This window comes from Populus alba, chromosome 18, assembly GCF_005239225.2.
Source record: "Populus alba chromosome 18, ASM523922v2, whole genome shotgun sequence".
Classification (NCBI taxonomy): Eukaryota; Viridiplantae; Streptophyta; class Magnoliopsida; order Malpighiales; family Salicaceae; genus Populus; species Populus alba.
Genome location: NC_133301.1, coordinates 11804884 through 11816152, shown reverse-complemented (window position 1 = coordinate 11816152; position 11269 = coordinate 11804884).

The window sequence follows — 11269 nt, the reverse complement described above, 5'->3', positions numbered from 1 at the left end:
TAAACCTGTTTTAATTTTATTATGTAATAATGAAAATATAAATAAACAAAAAGAGTAAGGGGAAGAAAGGTCGAATACCTTTCTGAAATGTCAATAAGAACACCTTTTTTTCCTTTTCTTCCTAGTCCACAACCTTAAGCACTTGATCTAAAATGTGAAAAATCAGTATCTCTTCAAAGTGAACACAAACCAAAAAAGCCTGACACGAATCAAGGAAGAAGAAAAAAGAGATGTAGCAAAAGGGAAAAGATTAGGTAGAATTGAAATGAAAATCAAAGAGGTAAATAGGAAAAAAGACAACTTACCTTGCAAGGTAATTTCACATTAAAGATGCCAATGGTTGTGTTGTGGAATCGGAAAAAAGATAACTTTATTTTCAAAGTAACAGGACATCAATAATATAAAAAATATGTTTGGTATTATGGTAGCTGTTGTGGTTTTATTTTTAAAAAAATTATTTTATAAAAAATACTTTTAGTTAAGGTTATTTTGAAAAAATAGATGTTTGATTAAAACTATAATTGAAATTGAGGTTGAAGAAAAAATAATTTTAATGTGTTTGGTTAAGAATGCTTTTAAAATTGAGGTTATAAAATAATTTTTTTAAAAAGTAGTTTTAATGTGTTTAGTTAAAAATGCTTTTGAAATTAAGGTTATAATATAATTTTAAAAAATATATATTAATATTGATAGTTTTTAATTTAAATTTTATAGATTTAACTATTACTACTACATCATAAAATAAATCACACTTAAAAAAATTATTTTAACAAAAAACTATCTACAATTCCATTACGTACAAAATTCATCCGACAAGAACTACAAAATTAGATAAAATATTATCAAGAATAAAATTAAGATTACAGTACGAGTAAATTTAATTCACCTTAAACTAATTTTAAAAAAAAAATATTGTTCACGTTCATGTGAACAGTGCGAGTGAAATCAATTAAGTACACTGGTTAAAAAAACAAAACAACAAACCTATTCAGCGAACAGTGGAGGCATGCATCCACTATTCAGTGAACAGTGAAGGATGCCTTCACTGTTTCAAAAAAAAATGTTGAGTGGACAGCAGAGACATGCTCCATTGTTCACTTAGCAGTAGCCTGCCACGCAAAAAGCAGCAATTTGCTGTTTTTCATTTCCATGCGTCTCGAACACAATAAATTAGGGATAGTAAATAGTTTTTTTTTCTTAACCAAACACTGAGCCAGTGTGTTTTTGAAGAAACACAACCTTTACCTCGTAGCCAAACGGACTCAAAGTAGATGTGGTTGAAAAGAAGAGAATTGGGTGTAAAGAAAAGGAAAAAAAAAAAAAAAATGATATAAGACTTACCTTGTTTGTTAAGAACAAACTAAGAGAATTCGATCGTAACCTAAAATTCTAAGAAACGCAAAAAAGAGTTCGAAGTACAAGCCCTATCCAATTACAAGTTTATGGTCATAAACCCATGAAATCCAATTCGTGACCAATGTATCTCAAAAATGGCTTTGTTCAGTTCTCACTAATCCCCTTCACAGTGTTAATGGTTTGATCTACAACTTTTATAGACACCTTAAAAGATGAAAAAGACTATTCTGAGGGTTTAAAGAAAAAAATTAGGTATATTAAAGAATCAATTATGAAAGAGAGAGAGAATTGATTTCTTTGAACTTTTTCTAGAGATTGTTAGGAGGGTGCTATAAAAAAATTAGATGTCCAAAAAACATATTAAAAATCTCAACATTAGCATCTCTATAATGAATACAGATGTTTTTGGAGAGGATTCTAAACCCTAAAATCTTGTAAAATTGCAACAATGTCATTTTTAAAGTATAAAAGTGAAAATTAAACAAAACCTTAATATCAATAAAATTTGAAGAGTGTCATTTCTACAAGGAACTAATAAAGTGAAAGATTTTTTTTTTTATGATAATAATAATAATGATTTTTTTTTTTGTAAAAAAGCCATCATCTTTTAATTTAGTTTCTTTTATAATAATAAAAACAAAAGGAGAAATAATATATTTAACTTTAGACTGAGTGATTTTTCTTGAAAAATGTTAGAGAAAGAGAGTTTTTTTTAAAAACAATCTCCACAGTGTTATTGTAACAATGAATGAATGAGTGATGATAAGAACAAAAATAATTATAATAAATAGACCAAGTGTAAGTAAAAAGAATTTTAAAAAAAATTGTTTGAAAAAAAAAAAGAGTTGCACAAAATTACAGATTTGCCATTGTTACAATACCAAAGCAACTAAGAAATTGAAAAAAAAAAAAAAAAGGTTTACCATTTCTACATTTAATCGCTACAAAGAAAATGAGTTTCCTTTTTTGTATATTATATAATTATTTTTGGAATTATGGTAAAAAATTCTAAGCAGTCTAAACATTTTTTTATATATATTTAAAAATCCTTGATCCCACCCAAGCGAAGTAGTGCTGGCAGTTTGCTAGTATAACTCTATTAAAAAAATTGGCACGTGAAAGCAAAGCCATCTCGATTCAGAAATGAATTCTCAGCAAAGAATCTCACGTGATGCAAAATCATTTTCTAGATGACCTTTGCCTTCGAGGCCCCCAAGGAAAGCCTAACCACTACAGAAGTAATGCTTCTCTCCAGATCAGGATATTTTCCGGGTTTTGAGCAAAGAAAAAAGGACAACGAGAATAAGTGTTGTGGTGGCAAGAAGTTGGAATAAATAAACTCAAAATATAAAGATATTTGGAACAAAGCTGATTGGTCGAGAGAGCCAACTATACTTCCACAACCTCGTAATTTCTTGATATGGTCCCCTCGAACAATCATGTAAAAGCAAAACACCATCTCGGGTCAGGTCCTCTATCCTCAGAAAACGCGTGCTGGTGTATTTGACTGTAGTTGTTTTAAAAGTATTTTTTATTTTTTATTTTTTTTAAAGTATTTTTAAAAATGAGTATATTAAAATAATTTGAAAAAATCATAAACATATTAATTTAAAATAAAAAATTTAAATTTTTTTAAAAATGTGAAAAACACAATTATTAATCATCAATGTAAATTGGGAGGGAGTGGTCGGTCACACACGTGCTACTCGACGAGGTTTAATTGACAGAAGCCTAAGAAAACTCTACCGAGGGCGATGCATTTTCTTGACCTTATAATTCGACGGCCAAAAATAATAATAATAATAAAAAAGAATTGAAAGGCCAGGAGCCTGGTTGGATTTGATAAGAAAATCATAGATACTTTTCAACCAATTATACATTTAAACAGCCCAAAAATAATTAATATATATTCTTTCGGACAAGACCCAAGAGATAAATTAAATGAAAATGAATCGGAATACTCGAAATCCATCTAGAGGAGGAGAAGGAAGAAAAGTCAATTCGGCGAGCATAGTTTCAAAGCATGAAAAAACAAGCGAAGATTCTTTGCCCAAAGATGACGACAATTCAAAAGTCCTCAGGGACTCGGGAGACATGCAACCTTTCATCAGAAGCATCCGAATTCCGAAATCGCTTTCCTGCTTTGGAATTTCTTTTGGGCAAATTTGGCGGTCCATCGACGGTCATCTACCGCGTGAGGTATATTCTTTGTTTCTTTAGGAACCTCAAGCTAGCCCCTCATGTTGCCTTACCTAATTCTCGACGGAGCCCCGAAATTGAACGTTTTATCTATTAATTTGAATATTATCAATCCGGGTCCTTTTCCCGATTTATATTTATTCTCTCATCAGGTAGATTCCGACATGTCTGGAGCATCTGGGATTTTATCCATGGATAAAATCTTTAATATAGAGACTTAATTGAAGATTAGCACGCAGGTCAGGGACTAAATTGATATTCTCCCTTTTGTAATTTTATTTTCATCTCTAGAAACTAAAAATAGGCTGGCAGCCACTATGTTGAAGCAGTGCTTAGCTTCCACAATTGCCCAATTCGTGGAAGGAAAATACCAATGAGTTCCTCCATATTAGAAACGCTACCTTGGTCTTTCTTTTTACTTTTTGATCTTTTAACATGTCCTGATCAGGATAGCCGTGCTTTTGTTTTGTTCAGAAAAAGAAGTCGCTCTATGCATCACCAGATGAACTTCAATGCTTAATCAAGCAGGTGCTTTCATGGGATATTCGATCAATATCTCAACGAAATCAACTACATGATCCCCTTATCAAGACTGGAAATGGGGAAGCACAACATAGTGCTCTTGATTCAAACCAGAACCAAGATCAAGAAGCTTCGGACAATGAAAACAGCCAGGTTTGTCATCCTTCTGGGGATGTAACATACCACTTAATTCTGGAAGGAATGGATGTCTCATACAGAATTGATTTTAATGGCAATGTAATTGTAGAGAATGTTGTAGTTTCATCTGACATTCCGAATGGTAATCAAAACCGTAGCAGTTTCTTAATGTGGAGAGACGAGCTCAGTTAACCAAACTATCTTCAGCTTTTTCCTTGCAGTTCCTGTAGTAACTACATATTATGGCCGCAGAATCTCTTCCTTGCTGAGCCAGATTTGAATTGATCTGGTTCATTGGATTATGTTAATTATTTCTAGTTTTGCGGATATACTATTTTTGATGACTTTCATGCTTGGAAGAGCTATAAACCAATCTTCTTCTTCGCATTTCAGGTAGAAGCTATAAATTAGTTAAAGGCCTCATTTTGCCATCCTTTCTCGAATACAACTTATTATAATATTAATGGTGTTTTTTCTTTAATTCTGTTATTCTATCTTGAAGCTAACAGCTTTTAATAGCCTGCCACTTCACTCCTTAAAAGCACTTGTATGAGGAGATGGAACGCTCTAGCTCTCAGCTGCATTTGGACGACATATTTTTAAAATAACAAAGACTGCGATGTATTGCCGTATTGGAATTATTGAGAGAAGAAATTCTATATGAAAATTATAAAATTATATTTTTAATCAATAAAAAAAAATAAAAAATAAAGAATGAAATTAAAAAAATATATTTAATTAAAAAACATAAAGAAATGATGTGGTGTCATTACGCGTTGTTGCTTAAGAGAGTGTTTAGAAATGCGGGTTAACCCGTGTTTTTTTAAAAAATTAAATTATTTTTTGTTAAATTTTTTATTTATATTTTGAATTATTTTGATATGCTGATTTTTAAAAATTATTTTTAAAAAAAAATAAAAAATATATTATTTTAATAAAAAAATATTTTAAAAAAATAATCGTAAAAACACTTTCAAACATATCTAAATGTAGGAGCCCTTCTCAGTGTTAGCCATTTCTCCCCTTTCATTTAATTTAATCCTCCAATACTTATTTAAGTTTCAAATCCAGTATCTAAAGTTTTTAATTGTTTTAAGTCTATGAAACCAGATTGTATTTTGCAAAAAAAACAAAACCCACCATTACAATCCTGACAATAATGTTTTAGTTTCGTCTATTATTTCCTTGCATTTTTTGGGCAAGATTTACGTAACAAAACGTAGTCTATAAAATTTAGGTAGAACCATAAAGAAGAATTAATCTATAAAAAGAACCACAATATTTTATTTTATTTTATTTTAGATTTTAAGTGCATGGTGCTAAGTCCTATAACTGACAATATCATACCAAAAGAAGATAAACTCATCAATAAAGAAACTTGAAAAATATAAAACAGAAATATTTTTACGTAACAAAATATACATTGTCTTTGAATCTTAGGTTAAAAAACTATTAAAGGCATAGCCTTACAAGAGATTGACTTTGGGCCATTAGAGCCGAATTAGAAAGCACAAAGATGTTATATAAAAAATAAAATTGTATTTTCTCATGTCCAAATAATCTGCCATAATACATAAAAAAAAAAAATCAAGATCATATCAACCTGTCATATACAATTTAAAATTAAATAAATAGGAAAATAAAATAAAATAGAGAGAGAAAAAAAAAAAGACAATGACTAGCTTAGGACAACAACAATAATAGTTACCATCTACATTGAAATATATGGGGTATTTTTTATGGAGCTTAACTACTAACTTTTTTTTTTTTTTCATTTTCAAACTTTTTTTTTTTCAATTTAATCACTCTATAGCTTAATTAGATGAAACTAGATGAATGCTCGGGAGCTAAAGACAATTTCTTAAACCTGTTTTAATTTTATTATGTAATAATGAAAATATAAATAAACAAAAAGAGTAAGGGGAAGAAAGGTCGAATACCTTTCTGAAATGTCAATAAGAACACCTTTTTTTCCTTTTCTTCCTAGTCCACAACCTTAAGCACTTGATCTAAAATGTGAAAAATCAGTATCTCTTCAAAGTGAACACAAACCAAAAAAAGCCTGACACGAATCAAGGAAGAAGAAAAAAGAGATGTAGCAAAAGGGAAAAGATTAGGTAGAATTGAAATGAAAATCAAAAAGGTAAATAGGAAAAAAGACAACTTACCTTGCAAGGTAATTTCACATTAAAGATGCCAATGGTTGTGTTGTGGAATCGGAAAAAAGATAACTTTATTTTCAAAGTAACAGGACATCAATAATATAAAAAATATGTTTGGTATTATGGTAGCTGTTGTGGTTTTATTTTTTAAAAAAATTATTTTATAAAAAATACTTTTAGTTAAGGTTATTTTGAAAAAAATAGATGTTTGATTAAAACTATAATTGAAATTGAGGTTGAAGAAAAAATAATTTTAATGTGTTTGGTTAAGAATGCTTTTAAAATTGAGGTTATAAAATAATTTTTTTAAAAAGTAGTTTTAATGTGTTTAGTTAAAAATGCTTTTGAAATTAAGGTTATAATATAATTTTAAAAAATATATATTAATATTGATAGTTTTTAATTTAAATTTTATAGATTTAACTATTACTACTACATCATAAAATAAATCACACTTAAAAAAATTATTTTAACAAAAAACTATCTACAATTCCATTACGTACAAAATTCATCCGACAAGAACTACAAAATTAGATAAAATATTATCAAGAATAAAATTAAGATTACAGTACGAGTAAATTTAATTCACCTTAAACTAATTTTTAAAAAAAAAATATTGTTCACGTTCATGTGAACAGTGCGAGTGAAATCAATTAAGTACACTGGTTAAAAAAACAAAACAACAAACCTATTCAGCGAACAGTGGAGGCATGCATCCACTATTCAGTGAACAGTGAAGGATGCCTTCACTGTTTCAAAAAAAAAATGTTGAGTGGACAGCAGAGACATGCTCCATTGTTCACTTAGCAGTAGCCTGCCACGCAAAAAGCAGCAATTTGCTGTTTTTCATTTCCATGCGTCTCGAACACAATAAATTAGGGATAGTAAATAGTTTTTTTTTTCTTAACCAAACACTGAGCCAGTGTGTTTTTGAAGAAACACAACCTTTACCTCGTAGCCAAACGGACTCAAAGTAGATGTGGTTGAAAAGAAGAGAATTGGGTGTAAAGAAAAGGAAAAAAAAAAAAAAAATGATATAAGACTTACCTTGTTTGTTAAGAACAAACTAAGAGAATTCGATCGTAACCTAAAATTCTAAGAAACGCAAAAAGAGTTCGAAGTACAAGCCCTATCCAATTACAAGTTTATGGTCATAAACCCATGAAATCCAATTCGTGACCAATGTATCTCAAAAATGGCTTTGTTCAGTTCTCACTAATCCCCTTCACAGTGTTAATGGTTTGATCTACAACTTTTATAGACAACCTTAAAAGATGAAAAAGACTATTCTGAGGGTTTAAAGAAAAAAATTAGGTATATTAAAGAATCAATTTATGAAAGAGAGAGAGAATTGATTTCTTTGAACTTTTTCTAGAGATTGTTAGGAGGTGCTATAAAAAAATTAGATGTCCAAAAAACATATTAAAAATCTCAACATTAGCATCTCTATAATGAATACAGATGTTTTTGGAGAGGATTCTAAACCCTAAAAATCTTGTAAAATTGCAACAATGTCATTTTTAAAGTATAAAAGTGAAAATTAAAACAAAACCTTAATATCAATAAAATTTGAAGAGTGTCATTTCTACAAGGAACTAATAAAGTGAAAGATTTTTTTTTTTTTATGATAATAATAATAATGATTTTTTTTTTTGTAAAAAAGCCATCATCTTTTAATTTAGTTTCTTTTATAATAATAAAAACAAAAGGAGAAATAATATATTTAACTTTAGACTGAGTGATTTTTTCTTTGAAAAATGTTAGAGAAAGAGAGTTTTTTTTAAAAAACAATCTCCACAGTGTTATTGTAACAATGAATGAATGAGTGATGATAAGAACAAAAATAATTATAATAAATAGACCAAGTGTAAGTAAAAAGAATTTTAAAAAAAATTGTTTGAAAAAAAAAAGAGTTGCACAAAATTACAGATTTGCCATTGTTACAATACCAAAGCAACTAAGAAATTGAAAAAAAAAAAAAAAAAGGTTTACCATTTCTACATTTAATCGCTACAAAGAAAATGAGTTTCCTTTTTGTATATTATATAATTATTTTTGGAATTATGGTAAAAAATTCTAAGCAGTCTAAACATTTTTTTATATATATTTAAAAATCCTTGATCCCACCCAAGCGAAGTAGTGCTGGCAGTTTTGCTAGTATAACTCTATTAAAAAAATTGGCACGTGAAAGCAAAGCCATCTCGATTCAGAAATGAATTCTCAGCAAAGAATCTCACGTGATGCAAAATCATTTTCTAGATGACCTTTGCCTTCGAGGCCCCCAAGGAAAAGCCTAACCACTACAGAAGTAATGCTTCTCTCCAGATCAGGATATTTTCCGGGTTTTGAGCAAAAGAAAAAAGGACAACGAGAATAAGTGTTGTGGTGGCAAGAAGTTGGAATAAATAAACTCAAAATATAAAGATATTTGGAACAAAGCTGATTGGTCGAGAGAGCCAACTATACTTCCACAACCTCGTAATTTCTTGATATGGTCCCCTCGAACAATCATGTAAAAGCAAAACACCATCTCGGGTCAGGTCCTCTATCCTCAGAAAACGCCGTGCTGGTGTATTTGACTGTAGTTGTTTTAAAAGTATTTTTTATTTTTTTATTTTTTTAAAAGTATTTTTAAAATGAGTATATTAAAATAATTTTGAAAAAAATCATAAACATATTAATTTAAAATAAAAAATTTAAATTTTTTTAAAAATGTGAAAAACACAATTATTAATCATCAATGTAAATTGGGAGGGAGTGGTCGGTCACACACGTGCTACTCGACGAGGTTTAATTGACAGAAGCCTAAGAAAACTCTACCGAGGGCGATGCATTTTCTTGACCTTATAATTCGACGGCCAAAATAATAATAATAATAAAAAGAATTGAAAGGCCAGGAGCCTGGTTGGATTTGATAAGAAAATCATAGATACTTTTCAACCAATTATACATTTAAACAGCCCAAAAATAATTAATATATATTCTTTCGGACAAGACCCAAGAGATAAATTAAATGAAAATGAATCGGAATACTCGAAATCCATCTAGAGGAGGAGAAGGAAGAAAAGTCAATTCGGCGAGCATAGTTTCAAAGCATGAAAAAACAAGCGAAGATTCTTTGCCCAAAGATGACGACAATTCAAAAGTCCTCAGGGACTCGGGAGACATGCAACCTTTCATCAGAAGCATCCGAATTCCGAAATCGCTTTCCTGCTTTGGAATTTCTTTTGGGCAAATTTGGCGGTCCATCGACGGTCATCTACCGCGTGAGGTATATTCTTTGTTTCTTTAGGAACCTCAAGCTAGCCCCTCATGTTGCCTTACCTAATTCTCGACGGAGCCCCGAAATTGAACGTTTTATCTATTAATTTGAATATTATCAATCCGGGTCCTTTTCCCGATTTATATTTATTCTCTCATCAGGTAGATTCCGACATGTCTGGAGCATCTGGGATTTTATCCATGGATAAAATCTTTAATATAGAGACTTAATTGAAGATTAGCACGCAGGTCAGGGACTAAAATTGATATTCTCCCTTTTGTAATTTTATTTTCATCTCTAGAAACTAAAAATAGGCTGGCAGCCACTATGTTGAAGCAGTGCTTAGCTTCCACAATTGCCCAATTCGTGGAAGGAAAATACCAATGAGTTCCTCCATATTAGAAAACGCTACCTTGGTCTTTCTTTTTACTTTTTGATCTTTTAACATGTCCTGATCAGGATAGCCGTGCTTTTGTTTTGTTCAGAAAAAGAAGTCGCTCTATGCATCACCAGATGAACTTCAATGCTTAATCAAGCAGGTGCTTTCATGGGATATTCGATCAATATCTCAACGAAATCAACTACATGATCCCCTTATCAAGACTGGAAATGGGAAGCACAACATAGTGCTCTTGATTCAAACCAGAACCAAGATCAAGAAGCTTCGGACAATGAAAACAGCCAGGTTTGTCATCCTTCTGGGGATGTAACATACCACTTAATTCTGGAAGGAATGGATGTCTCATACAGAATTGATTTTAATGGCAATGTAATTGTAGAGAATGTTGTAGTTTCATCTGACATTCCGAATGGTAATCAAAACCGTAGCAGTTTCTTAATGTGGAGAGACGAGCTCAGTTAACCAAACTATCTTCAGCTTTTTCCTTGCAGTTCCTGTAGTAACTACATATTATGGCCGCAGAATCTCTTCCTTGCTGAGCCAGATTTGAATTGATCTGGTTCATTGGATTATGTTAATTATTTCTAGTTTTGCGGATATACTATTTTTTGATGACTTTCATGCTTGGAAAGAGCTATAAACCAATCTTCTTCTTCGCATTTCAGGTAGAAGCTATAAATTAGTTAAAGGCCTCATTTTGCCATCCTTTCTCGAATACAACTTATTATAATATTAATGGTGTTTTTTCTTTAATTCTGTTATTCTATCTTGAAGCTAACAGCTTTTAATAGCCTGCCACTTCACTCCTTAAAAGCACTTGTATGAGGAGATGGAACGCTCTAGCTCTCAGCTGCATTTGGACGACATATTTTTAAAATAACAAAGACTGCGATGTATTGCCGTATTGGAATTATTGAGAGAAGAAATTCTATATGAAAAATTATAAAATTATATTTTTAATCAATAAAAAAAATAAAAAAATAAAGAATGAAATTAAAAAATATATTTAATTAAAAAACATAAAGAAATGATGTGGTGTCATTACGCGTTGTTGCTTAAGAGAGTGTTTAGAAATGCGGGTTAACCCCGTGTTTTTTTAAAAAATTAAATTATTTTTTGTTAAATTTTTTATTTATATTTTGAATTATTTTGATATGCTGATTTTAAAAATTATTTTTAAAAAAAATAAAAAAATATATTATTTTAATAAAAAAATATTTTTAAAAATAA